This window comes from Alosa sapidissima, chromosome 12, assembly GCF_018492685.1.
Source record: "Alosa sapidissima isolate fAloSap1 chromosome 12, fAloSap1.pri, whole genome shotgun sequence".
Lineage (NCBI taxonomy): Eukaryota > Metazoa > Chordata > Actinopteri > Clupeiformes > Clupeidae > Alosa > Alosa sapidissima.
In genome coordinates, this window is record NC_055968.1 from 37234869 (window position 1) to 37257404 (window position 22536).

General features: G+C 41.1%; 1 long non-coding RNA gene across 1 annotated transcript; it reads right to left on the reverse strand.

Moving 5' to 3' along the window:
* Positions 1-265: 265 nt before the first annotated feature.
* LOC121677897 lies at positions 266-22536 on the reverse strand. Its single transcript, XR_006021106.1, has 3 exons — positions 22524-22536; positions 20654-20659; positions 266-362 (listed from the first exon to the last, which is right to left on the reverse strand). It is a non-coding gene; the product is annotated as an uncharacterized LOC121677897 (long non-coding RNA).

Genomic DNA, 22536 nt, shown 5'->3' on the forward strand with positions numbered 1-22536 from the left:
TGACACTTTCGCCTGTAACTGTTTCTTTGCATCCATTTTGCCTTAGGGCCTAGTGGCTGAAGCTGATTGATTTTGAACAGGGCAGCTGCTTGGTCTTGCTCTGATAGGCTACCAATCAACAACAAACGTATTGTGGGTTGTAATTGGTTCTCTTTTCTAAAACGAAATGTCTCACGTCTTTGGGCGCACTCACTGCATTGCAGCGTCATTTTTTTAAAGTTAATCTCTGGCTTCCCGCCAGCTCCTGTTTATTATTTCCTGTCCCGTCCCAATCACGTTACCAACAGTGAAATTTACTCCCGTACTGCAGGAAACCCGCGGGAATACTGTGACCCGCGGGAGTCCCGAAAAATTGTCACCCTCTAGTACGTGCACTCAAACGCTCTGGTGCGCGGCGCGACTGTGTTAGCATGTTGCTATGCTAGCGGGCTCAGATGTAGCCAGACGTAGAAGTAATCAAAAACATCCACGTTTTCCCTACTTAAATACAGTTGCACGAGTAGTTGATAAAAATGTCTACGGTCACACAACATGAAACGTGGCGATTTTCCAAGCGAATAAACAGGAGAACTACAATGTGTGGCGCAATAGCACTGGGAGTACTTCGACCTAGCGTAGTAATATTAATTAACACCTAATTGTAGATCCTATCCACCACAGAGTTTAGAATCCATGCTTGATCGACCCCTCAGCCTCCCCCTCCCCTCTGAGCGAGAGAGAGGCACACACGCTGCGCTGATGCGCTGATGGGCTCTTATTTCAACCATATCAGCACCAAAGTTTTTTGACCAATTTTCAAAACCGCACCCGCCCACCATCTGCTGGTTGTTTTAATGTATATGGGTGATGCAGCGCTGCTGACGTGAGGCTAGAAAGCCCTTGCCTGTTCTAGAAAGACTTATCCAATGCAGCAAATATATTAAAAGGCTAAAGTCGTACATTGGCTATGTTGTAGCCTATCCCCAGAATATCAGCAGCAAACTCAGTCTCTGTCTCGCAAAACAGTCTCCAAATAAAACACACATCGGCCTGTTGCCTATTCTGCCAGCTTGTGACAATATATCGTCCAAAATGCTTGATTGCATTGCATTCACCACATTTTTAGCTAAATTTTCATGTACCACCACATCAGCATTTTTGTTAAGTGAATCTTTTGTAAATTGCTTCACAATAGCGTCGGGCCCTTGTCAGCAGCCTTCGGCTTGCCTCTTGCCATTCACTCCTTGTCTTCCGATGTCATTTCTGAGTCATCTACAGATGTTACACATTCACCTCCCTAAATAGAACCAACTTGACGTTGACTTCAACCTGTGCTATATCCTACAGTAGATGAGACTGCCTGGGTTATTTTGTTTTCGATATTAGCCTATATATAAAACACATAGTAATTGTAGCCTACCATTCAGGGAATAGGCATTTAAAAGAGAGACAGACTCAGAAATGACATCGGGCGATGGCAGTGCGAGATGTTCAGAACGTAAGAGCTAAAACTTCTACAAACTCAATAACATCCACAGCGGAAAAAAAAGGTAAGAAAAATAGTCGGAAAACTTAGATGTGTAAGGCAAGCAAGCAAGTTTGGCGGTTGTTACTAAAAATGTGAACATGCACGTTGCACTGTTGTGCGATGGACTTTCAGAATGAATGGAGTCGGAGTTTCTTTAATATCGAGGCGTCATATAGTTTGTCCGACCGGCCTGCTGGTATAAAACTAGACTGTATTTCCGGCGGGAACTGCGAAAGTGTGCTTGCCCTGGTCCGGTCACCAACGTGAGCAGACAGTGGCATACGCTATGCTGAACCTGGCTTGATCCAGGCATTGTAACAGTGCCTTTCAGTGTTGGAGTAGTGGCAATATCTCAAAAGCTCTAGGAGAGGGCTATTCAACTATTGGCTTGCGGGTTGAATGCGGTTCGTTGGATTTTACCTTTGGCCTGCCTTCGAATTTAGCTTCTATGACTGAGATCAAATCAATAAAATAAAATGACAGCAGTGATTGGCTGCAAAAATAAAAAATGTCACACGTCTTGCGCCTCTCAAACTGGGCTATCAGGTAACCTACAGAGGAATTGAAATTATGAAATATGACCAAGGCATTAAAAAGCTGCTTGTTTGTCAGGATACTTTTTCACTGATTTATTTAAAAAAATATGAGCTATGAGTGTGAATGTTATATATTCCATCTGACAAATTATGTTTTACTGGTTTATTTGACAAATAATCTAAATGGATTTGCTCTATAAAGACCTTATGTCTGTTTGGGATTGTTTTGTGAGCCTGGGGTTGTTTTGAGAGCCTATTGATGTAGCCTATCTCAGATGTATCTCAGAATAAAGGAATACTTCATATTACTCTAAACCACCGTCTGTAAATCAGGCAGCCCACTTCCATACAGTGGGTCCCATTAAGAAGTGGCCACTTCATTCGTGCTTACCGTGATTCACACAGCAGCATTATTCAATTAATCTGTCACCATATGCCTACGTTTGCAAAGAAAACATTTTAATTTGATTCACATGAAACATTACATTTAATGTACATGTTGACAATGAGTAGTCTAGTTTTGGTTGTTGGTGGTGTTATTGCATCCCTTAGTTATGCCTACAATGCAAGTTCCCTTGCGATTGGAAGCTCCTGTAGACAATACGCATTTCAAAACATTGCGTTAGGAGTCCTCGCCACTTCTTTTAAGCTGTCACAGACTTAGGTGCTACTTTTAGGGCTAAAGTGCTTTGTGAATTACTGTTAGTAAAAAAAATAGCAGTCCTAAAATTACAAGTGACGAAGTTACGAGTGCAAGCATCTCATAAATGACCATGACATTACGCTAAATAACATAAATCCCAATTAGCAACATACATCTCCTCCCTATAGCTAGCCACACAAGAAATTAATGATACTTAATCTCTGCTTAGCATGCTTCTCCGCTTAGCATTCTAATAACAGAAGGGGCACATTTATGTTGACCACTACAACATGACTCATGTCTGTAACTCTATAAAACACTTACTTTCATAAAGGACACACACCATCCAGCACAGTTCTACACATGGAAACCGATATTTTGGGCACTTGTTTGGCCACGAACTCGTCACTCTGAAACTGGACTACTGTAGGCTGCACCCAGGGTGGCTAGGGGCAACATCAAATAAATCTTTCAGTATTAAATGTGTACGTGTGATTACGAATGGATGTGTGTGGTTTGCAATTAGAATAAACAAGAAATAACATTTCCAATAATTTCACATTATAAATTACATAATATTTGCACCTTCCTTACTTGTGAAGCTCACATAATTCTAATGATGTCACCGTATGTATGTGAAATGTAATACAACATTGCCACCTAGCGTTCAGATGTATTTAACATTAACGTGACATGTCCGGCTTGTACTGTCGTCAAATCCGTGCTTTGAGGAAAACAATGTTTTTTTCATAGTTTCCTCTTCAGTGAGTGATTACCTGGACATTTTTGTAACAGAGATGGCTGTTTATTGTCCCTAGGTTTACAGAAACACCTATTCATATTAATACGTATGGAAATCAAGTTAACGCTGCCGACCACTGTTTGTCTATTACATGGCCCAGCATGCCTTGCATGTCTTTACAACAAAACAACCCAGTAAAACTTAATTTCCCGTAAACATATGAATTTGCATACTTGTAACATTTTTAATAATACTCTCCCATCATGATATTTACCAATAAGGAAAAATTTAATTTGAATACCGTCAATGTGAAAACAACTCTATTATGTAAGGTATATATAGCTACTGTTCTCCTTGCTATTTCAGTTCGTAAGTCCATAGTATCCCATGGCAGAGCAAGGATTTCATGATTGGGCAAGGCTGCCCAGAGACATTGTGCATACTTGGAAGGTATTGTGATAGCAGTACAACTGCAAATGTGAAAGGTGATAGTTACCAAATATGGATGGGTGGTTTGCCAAATGATGGAAACTTTTGGAATGTTTTCTTTTTTTTTTTAGCTTATGCACCCTCACATTGGAGTCCTGAGTTCAAATACAAAATTTGGTATCGATATGTGACCGTGTTCCTGAGATATGGACGACTTCCTGTTAAAATCCTTCTGGTAACTTTTGTGAGGCTTGGTCCAAGGATAATGTACGTCAAGTTGCGTGGCGTTCAGACCAAATTTGTGACCTGTGAAAATTTTGTTTCGCTTTCTGTTCAATCCAATATGGCGGACGAACGACACGCCCACCTGACGTCATCTTCGCGAGCAACTTACTTACTTAAAATGCTGCTTGTTTGTCAGGATACTTTTTCACTGATTTATTTAAAAAATATGAGCTATGAGTGTGAATGTTATATATTCCATCCCCTAATTCTGTTTTACTGGTTTATTTGACAAATAATCTATATGGATTTGCTCTATAAAGACCTTATGTCTGTTTGGGATTGTTTTGAGAGCCTATTGATGTATCTCAGAATAAAGGAATGTCCACAACATTAATGATGTTTTTTTTGTGTGTGTGAATATATTTTACTCATTGAATGTAGCTGGATACTCATCAACGCATGTCTCTAATAGCCACAATAGGAGTAATTTTAGCAACACCGTATTTTGTGTGGCCCATAACGACCCAGTGGATCATGAAAATGTGCCAAAATTCACATTCCTTGCTTGTTGTTGGTACATTAATCCCATTCAGATTGCCACTTATCTGAGATGTAAGAGTTCAGTATAGGTTTAAGGTCTGGGGCAGGGATTTGACATTCTGTGACTTCTTCATTAAGGGCTTGCTTAGCAGCATTGTCCGCTTTCTCATTTCCCCTCAGACCAACATGGCCTGGGACCCAGCAAAAAAACTACACTCAAGTTCTGGTTCTTTAGACGTTCTAGTTGATCAAGCTCAGCTTTGGTTGTACTTTTTGCGTGACATTAAAGCCTACTGGAAATATTTTTAATTGCAATTTCATTGAATGCAATTTACTTTTACGATTAAATAAAATTAATTTATCCCTCTCACCCATAGTTTTCTATTTACTTACAAATGTACATAGGCCTACTGTTATTACATTTATACATAGTTATTCTACTGATCTTTATACTATTCATCCTGCACATAGACTTATTCTTACTACTCTTATAATGTTGTTTCTGCACTACAATGACACTGTTTCCACACTGCACATAGCTGTATGTTATGTACATATCTGTTATATATTTGTCATATTGAATATCCATAATTATTCTGTTTTATTATATTCTGTTAATACACTGCATATATCTATATTATTATTTATACTATTATACTGTTACTGCTACATCTACATACATTATTATGACTGCCGCGCAGCGAAGTGGTGGTCATATAGGTTTAGTCAGATTTTTTTTTTTTTTTTCTTTTTCGCATGCCCAAATTTCCGTCAATGAGTCCCGGGACACTGAAAGACCGGGGTACACGAAACTTGGTGGGCATGTAACCCCACATGGATAGCATGGAACCATCGTTTTTCGTTTTGATCTGTAACCCCCCCGCTGTACTGGACCCACCGAATATTCTGTGAATATCTCGAAAACCGTGGGGTTTAGGAGGACCGTTTTTTTTTTGTATGTTGATCTCAAGGGGACATGTCAACCCATTCCATAACCACTCATTTTATGTATAGCGCCACCTAGTTAAACACAAAAAAGTAAAAATGAGGTGTTGTAATTGAAGGTATCTGTGACCTAACATAGTCAAAACTGCACGAAATTGGAAGTGTATGATCATTATGACACCCTCTGTATGCACGCCAAGTTTTGTGGAATTCCGTTCATGGGGGGCCACACAATAAATTAATTTATGTTACTATACACCAACTGGCCTGTAGGTGGCCGGAGACAGTTTTCTGTGAATATCTCGAGAACCGTATGTCCTAGGAGGTCCACCTTTTTTATGTATGTTGGTCTTAAGGGGGCATGTCAACCCATCCCATTACCACTTATTTCATGTATAGCGCCACCTAGTTAAAAATTAAAAAGCAAAAAATTAGGTGTTTTCATCACAATATCTCTGGCTGACAAGGTCAAAACTGCACGAAATTAAAAGTGTAGGATCATTATGACACCCTCCGAATGCATGCCAAGTTTTGTGTACTTTCGTTCATGGGGGGCCTTACAATAAAATAATTTATGTGTACATTTAGTGACGTACACCAACAAGGATTCCCGGGACACTGAAAGACCGGGGTACACAAAACTTGGTGGGCATGTACCCCCACATGGATAGCATGGAACCGTCATTTTTCGTTTTGATCTGTAGCCCCCCCGCTGGACTGGACCCCCCGAAAGGAGGGTAGGGCAGACACAGTTCTCTGTGAATATCTTGAGAACTGTAGGGCCTAGGATGACCATTTTTTTTCTGTATGTTTGCCTCCAGGGGTCATGTTAACCCATTTCATGTGCACACATGTGCACAAACAGGTACACACACACACACATACATTCACAGTAATCATACGTATGACACATACTCACACAGTAGACATATGTACGCTTGCATGCACAGGCACATACGCAGGCACAAACACAAGCACGCACACACACACACACACACACACACACACACACACATAACATAAACATAACACAAACAATCAAGAATTTCTCAGAATTATAAACAGGCAAGATGGAGGTGGGGTTGTATAAAATGAATTTTACATGTGAAATCTATGAACTAATCATGTTTTGGTACTTGTTGTCTAGCAGATACCAGTGAGAATTGAGTGTGGATAATGCAATTTAGTGAGACAGTTAGAATCATATAGGCCTTTCAACATGATTTCTTCTTGTGGAAAAAATGTGCTGGACTGGGAGGCGGTCATATTTTGTACCGCTCTGCGGTACATCTAGTTCTACTTATTGTATGAGGTAACTGCTAATACACTGCACATATTTATATTTAATTCATATTACTCTAAACCACCTTCTGTAAATCAACTGTATACTACTGTCTACATTGCACTATATTTCTTGACCTGTCTCTGTATATTTCATCACCTTTCTATACTTTGCATCACATTGAATGCATACTGTACATGAATCACACAGTCGTTCTAAATGGATGGTTGCTATGGCCAAAGGCCAGTTCTATCTCTGCCGTTGTCAAGCGGGCATATCCTAACCTTATCTTATTCGAAACATCTCTATTTTACTTACTTCCATACAGTGAGTCCCATTAAGAAGTGGCCACTTCATTCACGCTTACCGTGATCCACGCAGCAACATTATTAAATTAATCTGTCACCATATGCCTATGCCTACGTTTGCAAGGAGGAGAACATTTTAATTTGATTCACAATGAAACATTACATTTAATGTACATGTAAACAATGAGTAGGCTAGTTTTGGTTGTTGTTGGTGGTGTTACTGCATCCCTTAGTTATGCCTACAATGCAAAATTGTTCCCTCGCGATTGTTAGCTCCTGCAGACGCATTTCAAAACATCGCGACGTGAAATGCCACCACAAAAAATTGTTCGGTCTTAGTGAGTTAGGAGTCTTCGCGACTTCTTTTAAGCTGTCACAGACTCAGGCGCTACTTTTAGGGCTAAAATGCTTCCTGAATTACTCTTAGTAAAAAAAAAATAGAAGTCCTAAAGTTACGAGTACAAGCATCTCATATCAAATGACCATGGCATCACGCTAAGCAACATAAATCCCATACAGCAACATCTCCTCCCTAGCTTCTAGCCACACAAGAAATGAATAATGTTAAATCTCTGCTTAGCATGCTTCTCCGCTTAGCATTCTAATAACAGAAGGGGCACATTTATGTTGACCACTACAATATGACTCATTATATCTGTAACTGTATAAAACACTTACTTTCATAAAGGACGCACACCATCCAGCACATACACATGGAAACCGATATTTTACGGTGTGTTTCCACACAACGAAATTTCGCGTCGCTCTCATTGAGGTTGAATGGAGACGAAATTCGCCCTAGTTGGGCGAAATGAAAGCGAATCGCCGAGGCAGGCGAAACAAAGTTGGCCAAAGTTTAACTTTATTTAAATGAGGACCATTCGAGAACCAATCAGGTCCGCGTCTTTGTGTTTGGAGGCGGGAGTTACAAAAAAGTCTGACCAAGATGGCGGAGACTACCTGAGCTGTAACACAAAGGGTCTGTCTCATTTGTATGTGATTAAAATGTTTCTACACGAACATTGGCACTTGTATCAACACGAATTGTGGTTTATATGCCACACAAACTTAGTCAGAGCACATACACCACTAAATAGACCACTATATATGTTAGTTTAAGCACTCAATCTTTTTAGCTAGCTGACAGGCGAAATGCTAGTATTTTAGGACATTGGATTGCATTGTAAACCTAGCTAGACAGCTAGGCTACATGCTGCAACACAGGTATGAAATATATTATGTCTTATTGACCTTGTTGTTTCTATGAACATGAATTGTTGTTTATAGGCAACATAGTCTTAGTCGAGTCATAAAGACCCCTGGATATCTTCATTAAGTACTTAAACGTTTGAATTAGCTGATTAGCCTAATTAGCTCGCTTGCCACCACTGGCTAGACACTGCAGTCAAAAGGTTAGCGGTTTCGCCGTCACGCCCCCGAGGCGAAATTTCGCTGGCCGAAAATCGCGAGGTGTTTCGCTGTGTGGAAACACACCGTTAGGCACTTGGCCACGAACTCAAAACGTGTCTCTCTGAAGCTCTGTTCTAGAATCTTTGCTCTGTTGTTCCCAGAGTTGCTAGGCAACAACAAATAAACTAAATGACAGTCTTTGATACCAATGGTATCAAGAGTGTACGAGTGATTACGAATGGATGTGTATGGTTTGCAATTAGAATAAACAAGAAATAACATTTCCAGTAATTTCCCATGATAAATTACATATTTGCACCTTCCTTACTTATGAAGCTCACTAATGCCACCGTATTTAGTAAAATGTAATACAACATTGCCTAGCGTTCAGATGTATTTAACATTAACGTGACATTGCTTGCTTATTCTTTCGTCAACTCCATGCTTTTAGGAAAACAATCTTTTTATCATAGTTCCCTCTTCAATGAGCGATTACCAGCTCGTTTTTGTAACAGAGATAACTGTTTATTGTCCCTAGGTTTACAGAAACACCTATTCATATTAATACGTAGCCTATGGAGTGCTGCCGACCACTGTTCATTACATGGCCCAGAATGCCTTGCATGTCTTTACAACAAAACAACACAGTAAAACCTAAATGCCCGTAAACATATGCATTTGCATACTTATAACATTTTTAATAATACTCTCCCATCATGATATTTAACAATAAGGAAAAATTTAATTTGAATACCGTCAATGTGAAAACAACTCTTATGTAAGCTATATATAGCTACTGTTCTCCTTGCTATTTCAGTTCGTAAGTCCATACTATCCCATGGCAGAGCAAGGATTTCATGATTGGGCAAGGCTGCACAGAGACATTGTGACTGCCCAGAAACATTGTGCATACTTGGAAGGCATTATGATAGAAGGTGAATGGTGAGAGTTACTAAATACCTGTGGGTGGTTTGCCAAATGATGGAAATTTTTGGAATGTTTTCTTTTTTTTTTTTAGCTTATGCACCCTCACATTGGAGTCCCGAGTTCAAATACAAAATTTGGTATCGATATGTGACAGTGTTCCTGAGATATGGACGACTTCCTGTTTCGGAGCTTCGCCGCCAATTTCGTTTGGCTGTGACGGGCAAACGCTTTCGAAAATCAAAAATCCTTCTGGTAACTTTTGTGAGGCTTGGTCCAAGGATAATGTACGTCAAGTTTCGTGGCGTTCAGACCAAATTTGTGACCTGTGAAAATTTAGTTTCGCTTTCTGTTCAATCCAATATGGCGGACGAACGACACGCCCACCTGACGTCATCTTCGCGAGCAACTTACACCGGTACTGACCGGACGTTTTAAAGTTGGAACGGTGTCTCTGTCTCAAAGGGTCTAGGCGCTAGAGCTGACAAAAAATTAGGGAGACGGGAAAAATAAAACTTAAAAAGAACAATAAATGTGCTGCTTTGCACGAGCAAAATGAACATTTTGCATTTAGTTTACATATGTTTCGATTGTTTGGGCCCAATTGTTCAAAAAAACGTGATTGGATTTCGGTTATCGGATTTCAGTTACCGGATTTCGGCTATCGGATTTCAAATCTTGAAAATGGGTTGTTCAAAGGGAAATTAGATCACATAATCTATTCTTGGTTTTGATCTGGATAAAACCTTCACTTTGTGTTGTTCAAAACTTTTGAGTTGGATTGGAATAAATTTGACGCATAAAATTAGGATTAGCCTGTGCTGTAACATTATAGTGGGCTAACCTCCACTACCTAATAGTATTCTAACAATACCCTATTCTAGTGTGCTAACCTCCACAACCCAACAGTATTCTGACAGTAGTATTCTAGTGCGCTAAACTCCACAACCCAATAGTATTCTAACAATACTCTATTCTACAGGACTATGCATTTGTCATGGATAAGATGAAGGGTCTGATAATGGAAGGCAGTGTTTCCCACAGAATTGAATTGTATTTGTGGTGGTAGGTGAAGGGGGGTGGGGGTGGGTCCTGTGTTGGAGTCAATAAGATGAACAGCCTATAATTATACAATTATACTTGCCTTGCACGACAAGTCCTGACTAGTAGCTGTAACGTTATAGTGTGCTAACCTCCACAACCCAACAGTATTCTAACAGTATTCTATTCTAGTATGCTAACCTCCACAACCCAACTGAAGGAACTGTAGGGGGCGATGTGGGTTGAGGTAGACTGAGTGTGTGGTGAGCAGGCAGAGCCTCAGTCAGAAGGCTCAATGGTATGGAGTGAGACACGGAGATGGCAGGTTTCGGTGCAACACAAGTGAACTTTATTTGAGTTTCAATTCATCTGTTCTTTTGGTTTTTTTACTTGTATGTGTGCTGCATCAAAGAGGAAACAAACAGAAAATGGAGTAATCAGTGAAATGGGGTAAATCAGTACAGATCCCAACTCACAACAATAAACTGAAATCATATGGCTATATAAGGTACAACTAAACAATACTTGACATCCCAAGTCAACCAACATCACCTAATCATCTCTCACATGGGACTCCAACACACCAAACCAACAAACAAAGACCTTAACTTTACACATGATGGCAGAGCTACTCTACAAACTGATAAACATCACAAAAGTCATAGTAAGGGGTCATTAAAGTGATGACTTACGTTAACTCAAAGACGCACACAGAGCAGGACACACTGGAGTGCTGGGTTGAGATGAACAAAAGAGTGAACTGAGGGCGAGCAAACAATTTATCCTGGTCTGAGCCCCTGCTCCGGAGCTACAGGGTTTCCCAGCAGGTAAACTGGGTGTGGTTAGGTGGCAGAGCCAAACAATCCTGCAATTTCTCCACAGCACTTTCACCTCAAGCCCTCCTTACACTGACAGACTTTGGAAAGATTTGCAAAGATTTGGAAAAGATTTTTGAAAGACTACAGTCTCAGACCCTCTCACATCTAAAGACAAGTAGTAGAGTTTTAAGTCACAGACTATGATTTTGCAATGACTAGGGATCTTGCAGGGTCACTATTTACAAGACTGCAACACGATTCCTTTAAATTATTACCCATCGTGCAATAGATAAACAGGAACTGAAAATTATAGCCTACTAAACTCAAAGTCGTATTTTCGTGTTTCTGCAGCATTGTTTCATGCGTGACATCCTTAACGGATACAGAGTTGTTCTGTCAAGTGGACTAAATATGTATAAGAAATGACAAATATTATAAGAATAACAAATAATTATAGGCTACAGCTGTGTCGGAGTCAATAAGATAAACAGCCTTTACAGTTATACTTGCCTTGCACTACAAGTCCATATTCACAAGTAGCTGTAATGTTATAGTGTGTTAACCTCCACAACCCAACAGCATTCTATTGTAGTATGCTAACATCCACAACCCAACAGTATTCTAACACTAATGCTTCAAGTGGGATTTGAACTCTCAACCTAAGGATCACCAGTACAAGGCATTATCCCACTGAGCCACTGTCAATCCTACATGTTGGCCAGTCACATTCATATGGTGAAAATGTGTATTGGTTAACACACAACAAGAAAAACTCCAAGCGTACATTTGACAATAAAAGTAAGGGCTTTCCTAAAAGAGTACACCTGAAAACTTTTTGAAATTCTGGGGCAATTAGACATTTGTAGAGAAGAATACTAATGGCTGAAATATAAATATGATAGACTTAATGATGAAGGAAAAATAGTAAACAAAGAAGTTCCCCTAAATGTCAGAGTGTCTCGGCATTCTGATTCTTGGCAACTAATGACTGTGTATGTTGATTGCCCGATGTCATTCAGGTGCTGTTCAATGGTGTGAATCTTCAATAACCAATAGTATTCGAGCTAGAGCCTAAAGCACTACCGGGGATTCGAACTCTCAACCTAACATACACCAGCACTAGGCATTATCCCACTGAGCCACTGACAATCCTACATATTCAGCAGTCACATTCACATGGTGAAAATGTGTGCACTGTTAATGGTATCCACATAATGATGGTGTATGGTTGTTCTCCAAGGGAAAAAAATACTCATATAGGAATATAGGTGATATAGGAGAGTTGAGGCTGAGTGGTCGAACTAGGCTTTGTCTAAGAATTTTGGTGAAGATTTGATAATTTTTGAAGCCTGTGAAACTTTCTATGATGTTTGGCTTTTCTCTGAAATTGTGGCAAAAGTAAACATTTTTAGAGCATAAGACCAGGGTGAAAAAGATGCATCTGAATGTAGAGATTAATATGATGAAAGAATTTTGAGTCTAGGTCAATCTGGTAAGGAGAAATAAGCATTTTTGACAAGAGCGCCACCTTTGGGTGCAGTACCCCAAATTTTGGGTTATGGGTAGTGGGGGGTACTGGTAACAATACTTGAAAATGTGAAGTTTCTAAGACTTACGGTTTATAGGAATATAGGTGATCTAGGAAAAATGGCCTAAGTGGTCTAACTTTATTGGCCTATATCTCTGAAATGGAACAAAATATCAAAATTCTGACCGATAACTTTTGTGAGGCTTGGTCTAAACATTGTCTGTGAGAATTTTGGTGAAGATTTGATTATTTTTGAAGAGTGTGAAACTTTTTATAATGTTTGGCTTTTCCATGAAATTGTGTCAAAAGTAAACATTTTTAGACCATAAGACCAGGGCCAAAAAGATGCATCTGAGTTTAGAGATTAATATTATGAAAGAATTTAGAGTCTAGGTCAATCTGGTAAGGAGAAATTAGCATAATTAACTTTTTTTTTCAACAGCGCCACCTTTGGGTGCAGTACCCCAAATGTTGGGTTATGGGCAGCGGGGGGTACTGGTAACCATACCTGAAAATTTGAAGAGTTTTGGAGTTACGGTTTAGGCTGCAGTATGACTTTTACAGAATTTTGGCCAAAAATGAACGGTACAGCTACGCTGCTCGGACCCCTAATAAGTTGCACACTTAATTAATTGCGCTGTCGGTCTGAAAAAGACGCGCTCTCTTCCCGTGCAGTCAAAATGAATGGGAGTCTTCAGAACAGGCTTGTCATAGTGTCACGTCACCCTGACATGACAGTGTGTAAAGTAGCCTATAATGTGAATGACTTGTTATTTTATCAAGGATATCTTTCTTTTTGCAAAAAATAAAGTACAATAGGCATTAATTAGTAGACCAGGAGCATGTTGAAATTATGTGGCAAATTGCGTTTTTTATTACAATGATAAAATTCTAAAAGGACGTGACCGAAGCTGAGGCAAGCCAGGCAATAGGCCTAGGCCCAATGGTAATTGTAAGGCAATTTACAAAAGATTCACTGAACAAAAATGCTGATGTGGTACATGAAAATTTAGCTAAAAATGTGGAGAATGCAATGCAATCAAGCATTTTGGACAATATATTGTCACAAGCTGGCAGAATAGGCAACAGGCCGATGTGCGTTTTATTTGGAGACTGTTTTGCGAGACAGAGACTGAGTTTGCTGCTGATATTCTGGGGATAGGCTACAACATAGCCAATGTACGACTTTAGCCTTTTAATATATTTGCTGCATTGGATCAGTCTTTCTAGAACAGGCAAGGGCTTTCTAGCCTCACGTCAGCAGCGCTGCATCACCCATATACATTAAAACAACCAGCGGATGGTGGGCGGGTGCAGTTTTGAAAATTGGTCAAAAAACTTTGGTGCTGATATGGTTGAAATAAGAGCCCATCAGCGCATCTCTAGTGTGTGTGCCTCTCTCTCGCTCAGAGGGGAGGGGGAGGCTGAGGGGTCGATCAAGCATGGATTCTAAACTCTGTGGTGGATAGGATCTACAATTAGGTGTTAATTAATATTACTACGCTAGGTCGAAGTACTCCCAGTGCTATTGCGCCACACATTGTAGTTCTGTTTATTCGCTTGGAAAATCGCCACGTTTCATGTTGTGTGACCGTAGAAATTTTTATCAATTACTCGTGCAACTGTCTTTAAGTAGGGAAAACGTGGATGTTTTTGATTACTTCTACGTCTGGCTACGTCTGAGCCCGCTAGCATAGCAACATGCTAACACAGTCGCGCTGCGCACCAGAGCATTTGAGTGCACGTACCGACACGGGAGAGGTATGACTGAACTCGTGAAAGTTAGGATAACAACATATATTACAACTAACATTGGGTGGCGTGTTCCTTTAACCATCACTTCAAGGGCCTCTCTCTCTTCTGTGTGTGTGTGTGTGTGATTGTGTGTGTGCGTGTGTGTGATTGTGTGTGTGCGTGTGTGTGATTGTGTGTGTGTGTGCGTGTGTGTGTGTGTGTGTGTGTCTCTGCCTTCCATAGTCCATCTGGATTTAATGCCTTTGCCGTGTTTCAGATGGAATCCCCACAATCCTCTCACGCTCACCAGAACGCCCCCCCCCCACACACACACACACACACACACACACCGGTGAGTGTTACCTTTGAACTTTAACCCTGACCTGTGGGACTTGCAGAGGTCGGGGGGGGGGGGGGGCTATTGCTCACACTGGACTCTGGGCTCTTCAGCTGCTGAGCACAAACAGGCCACTGAAGATGGACACACACACACACTCTCACTCACACACACACACACACACACTCTCACACACACTCACACACACACACTCACACACACACACACACACACTGAAAATGGAGCCTGCTGTTCACCGAGAGTGAAAGGGGAAAAAACAGCCTCTGTGACAGAAACACAGAAAGAGACAGAGAGAGAGAGAGAGAGAGAGACAGAGAGAGCGCTCAACTATTGCTTCAATAGCAAAAGAAGTAGAGAACACAGCAAAACAAAACTACATTAACACATGGAAATGCAAAATCGAACAAGTAAATAAGCTACACTGCTACAGAACTATATTGGCACCATATTTAAATGAAATTAAAAAACATCGTCATAGAAAACTCCTGTCAAAGTATCGACTGAGTGATCATTCCCTTGCAATAGAAAAGGGTAGACACCACCAAACCTGGATAGCTCGTGAAGATCGAACATGTAAATTCTGTAATACTGGAGTAGTAGAGGACGAATGCCACTTCCTCACAGAATGTCCCAATTATCAACACTTAAGAGCTATATTCTACCCACAAATTGAAATCACTTGTCCCGGCTTTATGACTGCCACCAATGAACAAAACCTACAATTCCTCCTGGGAGAAATAGATAAATGTGCCCACTTAGCATACCAATATTTACAGTCCTGCCACATTTGAAGAGAAAACTTCACATAGAAAAAGTGCATACAGTATATAGTTTTTGTTAAATAGTTTTATATAGACTATTGTTTAAGTTTAAGTGAAGCTTACTTAAGATCAATTTCTTTCTTTATTCTATGTTGCTATAAGTTTCCTTTTATATTAATCTTACATAACTCTAAAAATAAGTACAAATTTATGTTACGTTTCCTTTCTGTTACAAATCGTAAATTACTTTAGATACAGTTTTTTTTTAAAATAAGTTTCCTTTAGATTTAATTTAAGAATACATGTTTAAGTTTCCTTTAAACCTGGATTTAGTTACTATTTTTTTTTAAACATGAGTTTTCTTTCTTTTAGTTTAGTATTATAAGTTTCCTTTCTTTGACCCCCCTTAAAACAAATATTGTATCTGTTTGTATTGTCATGTTACTGCTTTGGCAACACTATTTTCTGAGTCATGCCAATAAAGCACATTTGAATTTGAATTTGAGAGAGAGAGAGAAGGAAGAAGTTATGAATTCAAAATAAAAAACATTGTATGGATTATTTATGTCTTTTCTTATTTACATTGCTGATGTCTCATGCAAAGTCAGACAGCCACGCTATAGGCTACTGTTGAGTTAGCAAAGTCAGACAGCCACGCTATAGGCTACTGTTGAGTTAGCAAAGTCAGACAGCCACGCTATAGGCTACTGTTGAGTTAGCAAAGTCATACAGCCACGCTATAGGCTACTGTTGAGTTAGCAAAGTCATACAGCCACGCTATAGGTTACTGTTGAGTTAGCAGATACTGCTGGGTGCGTCTTAAGATGGAGTTCATCATCTTTTTAGTTTGTCATCAGCTGCTGCTCTACAGATGGAGAGAGAGATGGGGAGGCAACAATATGGGATTGCGTAACTGCACTGGCTTGATGGATCTGATAATGGTGTGAGGAGACAGAGAGAGAGGGAGGGAAAGAGAGAGAGAGGAAGGGAGGGAGGGAAAGAAAGAGGGAGGGAGTGAGAGGGAGGGAAAGTGAGAGGGAGGCCTGAGAACAAACTGAAAAACAAAACTTCCTCCTAGAGGGTGAGGGAGAGACAAGAGAAACAGAGAGAAAAAAAGACTCAGAGAGAGACAGAGAGAGAAATACAGACACACACAGAGCATATTAATATAGAGCTCCAGGTATGAAGAGAATTCAGAGAGAGAAATACAGACACACACAGAGCATATTAATATAGAGCTCCAGGTATGAAGAGAATTCAGAGAGAGAAATACAGACACACACAGAGCATATTAATATAGAGCTCCAGGTATGAAGAGAATTCAGAGAGAGAAATACAGACACACACAGAGCATATTAATATAGAGCTCCAGGTATGAAGAGAATTCAGAGAGAGAAATACAGACACACACAGAGCATATTAATATAGAGCTCCAGGTATGAAGAGAATTCAGAGAGAGAAATACAGACACACACAGAGCATATTAATATAGAGCTCCAGGTATGAAGAGAATTCAGAGAGAGAAATACAGACACACACAGAGCATATTAATATAGAGCTCCAGGTATGAAGAGAATTCAGAGAGAGAAATACAGACACACACAGAGCATATTAATATAGAGCTCCAGGTATGAAGAGAATTCAGAGAGAGAAATACAGACACACACAGAGCATATTAATATAGAGCTCCAGGTATGAAGAGAATTCAGAGAGAGAAATACAGACACACACAGAGCATATTAATATAGAGCTCCAGGTATGAAGAGAATTCAGAGAGAGAAATACAGACACACACAGAGCATATTAATATAGAGCTCCAGGTATGAAGAGAATTCAGAGAGAGAAATACAGACACACACAGAGCATATTAATATAGAGCTCCAGGCATGAAGAGAATTCAGAGAGAGAAATACAGACACACACAGAGCATATTAATATAGAGCTCCAGGCATGAAGAGAATTCAGAGAGAGAAATACAGACACACACAGAGCATATTAATATAGAGCTCCAGGCATGAAGAGAATTCAGAGAGAGAAATACAGACACACACAGAGCATATTAATATAGAGCTCCAGGCATGAAGAGAATTCAGAGAGAGAAATACAGACACACACAGAGCATATTAATATAGAGCTCCAGGCATGAAGAGAATTCAGAGAGAGAAATACAGACACACACAGAGCATATTAATATAGAGCTCCAGGCATGAAGAGAATTCAGAGAGAGAAATACAGACACACACAGAGCATATTAATATAGAGCTCCAGGCATGAAGAGAATTCAGAGAGAGAAATACAGACACACACAGAGCATATTAATATAGAGCTCCAGGCATGAAGAGAATTCAGAGAGAGAAATACAGACACACACAGAGCATATTAATATAGAGCTCCAGGCATGAAGAGAATTCAGAGAGAGAAATACAGACACACACAGAGCATATTAATATAGAGCTCCAGGTATGAAGAGAATTCAGAGAGAGAAATACAGACACAGAGAACGTAGACATCAAAGACTATTCAGAGACTGAGGGGGAAAAGGAGAGAGAGAGAGGGGGGGGGGTAGAAGAAGGGGAAAGGGGGGTGTGTGGAGAGACAAACAGCTGACCCAGCCTATGAGTGTCCAGAACATGCTGTTCTCAAACACACACTATACACACTACACACACTACACACACACTATACACACTATACACACTACACACACACACAACACACACTATGTTCTCAAACAGCCTCTAATTCTCAGCTAACGCATGCTCACACCTAAACACACTACACACACACTATACACACTACACACACTATACACACTACATACACTATACACACACTACACACATTACACACACTACACACTATACACTATACACACTACACACACTATACACACTACACACACACACTATACACACTTTACACACTACACACACACTATACACACTACATACACTATACACACATTACACACACTTTACACACTACACACACACTACACACTATACACACTACACACACACACTATACACACTTTACACACTACACACACACAGTATACACACACACACTATACACACTTTACACACCACACACACTACACACACTCTACACACACTACATACACTATACACACACTACACACACACTATACACACAATACACACTACACACACACTATACACACTATACACACACTACACACTGTGTGTGTGTGTGTGCACTGTGTGTGTGTGTGCGTGCGTGTAATGTTTGTGTGTGTGTGTAATGTGTGCGTGCGTGTAATGTGTGTGTGTGTTTTTGTGTAATGTGTGTGTGTGTATGTGTGTTTTTGTGTAATGTGTGTGTGTGGGGGGGGACAGAGGCCCTGGAGACAAAGGTGTGGATGAGTAGTGGATCCGGCTCAGGTCCGGCTCACATGCTGAACACCCACCAGTGTCCATGGTAACCAGCGTCCATGGTAACCAGCGTCCATGGTAACCACATCTTCTTTGAACTTTTCAATTTGACATTTGCTGCATAAAGCACTCCAAGTTGTGTGAATTCAACGATCACCCTTTAGTCCAGCATCCACGTATGCTCTCCAAGAATGACCTCCTTCCTTAGACCACTTGTGTTTGTAGGCAAACATTCGGAATGAGCTCAAAGCAAACCACAAAACAGTTTGAAAGGGTTTGCAAATGTCTGCTTTTCCAATGCACCGCAGATGTGGCTCACATCCAGCTCTCAGCCTGGTCTAGTACGGCCCACGCCTGGGGAGTCTGGGCCACGTCCGGCCCATGCCTGGGGAGTCTGGGCCACGTTCGGCCTACGTCTGGGGAGTCTGGGCCACGTCTGGCCCACGCATGGGGAGTCTGGGCCACGTCCGGCCCACGCATGGGGAGTCTGGGCCACGTCTAGCTCTTCTCTTGCCCTGGTCTGGTCCGTCCCACGATGTGGTAGAAAGAGTCTGAGAAGCAGGAGGCAATAAGGCAACAATACAGCGAGGAGGAGATGAGGAAGGAGGAGAGGAGGAAGAGGAGGAGATGAGGAAGGAGGAGAGGAGGTGGAGGAGGAAGAGATGAGGAGGAGGAGGAGGAGGAGAGGAGGAGAGAGGGGGAGAAGAGGAGAATAGAGACCTATCTATAGACCAGTGAGGAGGAGGACGACGAGGGGGACATACACACACACACATACACACACACACACAGACATACAGACACACACCAGAGGTGGAAAAGTCCTACCACATACCTATGCCACTTCAACCAGTTGATTCTAATTAGCACAACTCTTCAGCCAGGTAGAGCAGCTAATTGGTGAGATCACCTTCGTTAAGTGCACAGGTAGAGCAGCTAATTACTGAGATCACCTTCGTTAAGGGCACAGGTAGAGCAGCTAATTGGTGAGATCACCTTCTTTAAGTGCACAGGTTGGACTTTTACTTTCTGAAGCTGGACTTTTCCAACTCTGACACACACACACACACACACACACAGACACATGCTCTGAGCAAATATGGATGTTCGCAGTGTGAAGTATAGTATATACAGTATGTAAAGAGAGAGAGTAGGGCAGTGCCACAAGGATCTGACCTGCCCCGTGTGACTCAGCTGAGTGGCGCATGACAGAGCTGTGCAGTGGGGGCATCACATTATGCTGCTCTATAACGATTACGCTGCTCTATAACAATTACGCTGCTCTATAACGATTACGCTGCTCTATAACGATTACGCTGCTCTATAACCGCTCATCACATTACGCTGCTCTATAACGATTACGCTGCTCTATAACGATTACGCTGCTCTATAACGATTACGCTGCTCTATAATGATTACGCTGCTCTATAACGATTACGCTGCTCTATAACGATTACGCTGCTCTATAACGGAGCATCACATTACGCTGCTCTATAACGATTACGCTGCTTTATAATGGGGCTTCACATTACGCTGCTCTATAAAGATTACGCTGCTCTATAACGATTACGCTTCTGTATAACGGGGCAGTGTGAGTGCAGTTTGTGTGTGTGTGTGTGTGTGTGTATCAGCCAGTGTTGATAACAAGGTGCCTTTCAGCGCTGTTTTCTTTCTCCTTCACCTTTGCAAAGTGCAAATAAAGTCCTGATTTTCCCAGCATGCACGGCGGTAGTTAGCTTCTCCTTTATCAGTAACAAACACACACCCATGCGCACACACACACACACGCACACACACACAAACACACACACACACCTCCCCCTACCACTCCCAGACCAACACACACACACACACACACACACATCCTCCCACCACTCGTAGACCAACACACGCACACACACACACAGCTCAACACACACACACACACACCTCCCCACCACTCCCAGATAAACACACACCTCTCCCCACCATTTGCACACCAACACACACACACACCTCTCCCCACCACTTGCAGACCAACACACTCACCTCCTCCTAATCACAGTTCCCAGAAGCTGAACAAGCGGCGGGTCTGTATGGTGGCCGAACATATATACATATATATATACATATATAGAGCTGCAGACCAACACACACACACACACAACATATATACATATATATATACATATATAGAGCTGCAGACCAACACACACACACACACAACATATATACATATATATATATATATATAGAGCTGCAGACCAACACACATATATATATACACATATATAGAGCTGCAGACCAACACACACACACACACACACACACAACATATTAATATAGAGCTGCAGACCAACACACACACACAACATATTAATATAGAGCTGCAGACCAACACACACACACAACATATTAATATAGAGCTGCAGACCAACACACACACACACTGAGCTGCAGACCAACACACACACACACACACACACACACTGAGCTGCAGACCAACACACACACACAACATATTAATATAGAGCTGCAGACCAACACACACACACAGACACACACACGCACACACAGATACACACACACACAGACACACACACAAACATACGCTCACACACACACACACTCACGCACACACACAGAGCATATTAATGTAGAGCTCCAGGCCAACACACACACTACACACACACACACACACAGACACAACATATTAATATAGAGCTGCAGGCCAACACACACACACACACACTACACACACACACACACACACAAACACAACATATTAATATAGAGCTGCAGACCAACACACACACACACACAACATATTAATATAGAGCTGCAGACCAACACACACAAACACACACACATACGCACACAACATATTAATATAGAGCTGCAGACCAACACACACACACAACATATTAATATAGAGCTGCAGACCAACACACACACACACACACACACACAACATATTAATATAGAGCTGCAGACCAACACACGCACACACAGACACACACACACACACACACAGATACACACACAGACACACACACACAAAAATACGCTCACACACACACAAACATACGCTCACACACACACACACGCACACACACAGAGCATATTAATATAGAGCTCCAGGCCAACACACACACTACACACACACACAGACACAAAATTTTAATATAGAGCTGCAGGCCAACACACACACGCACACACACACACACACAAACATACGCTCACACACACACACACACGCTCACACACACACACACACACACACGCTCACACACACACACACAAACATACGCACACACACGCACACACACAGAGCATATTAATATAGAGCTCCAGGTCAACACACACACACACACAAACATACGCTCACACACACACACTCACACACACACAAACATACGCTCACACACACA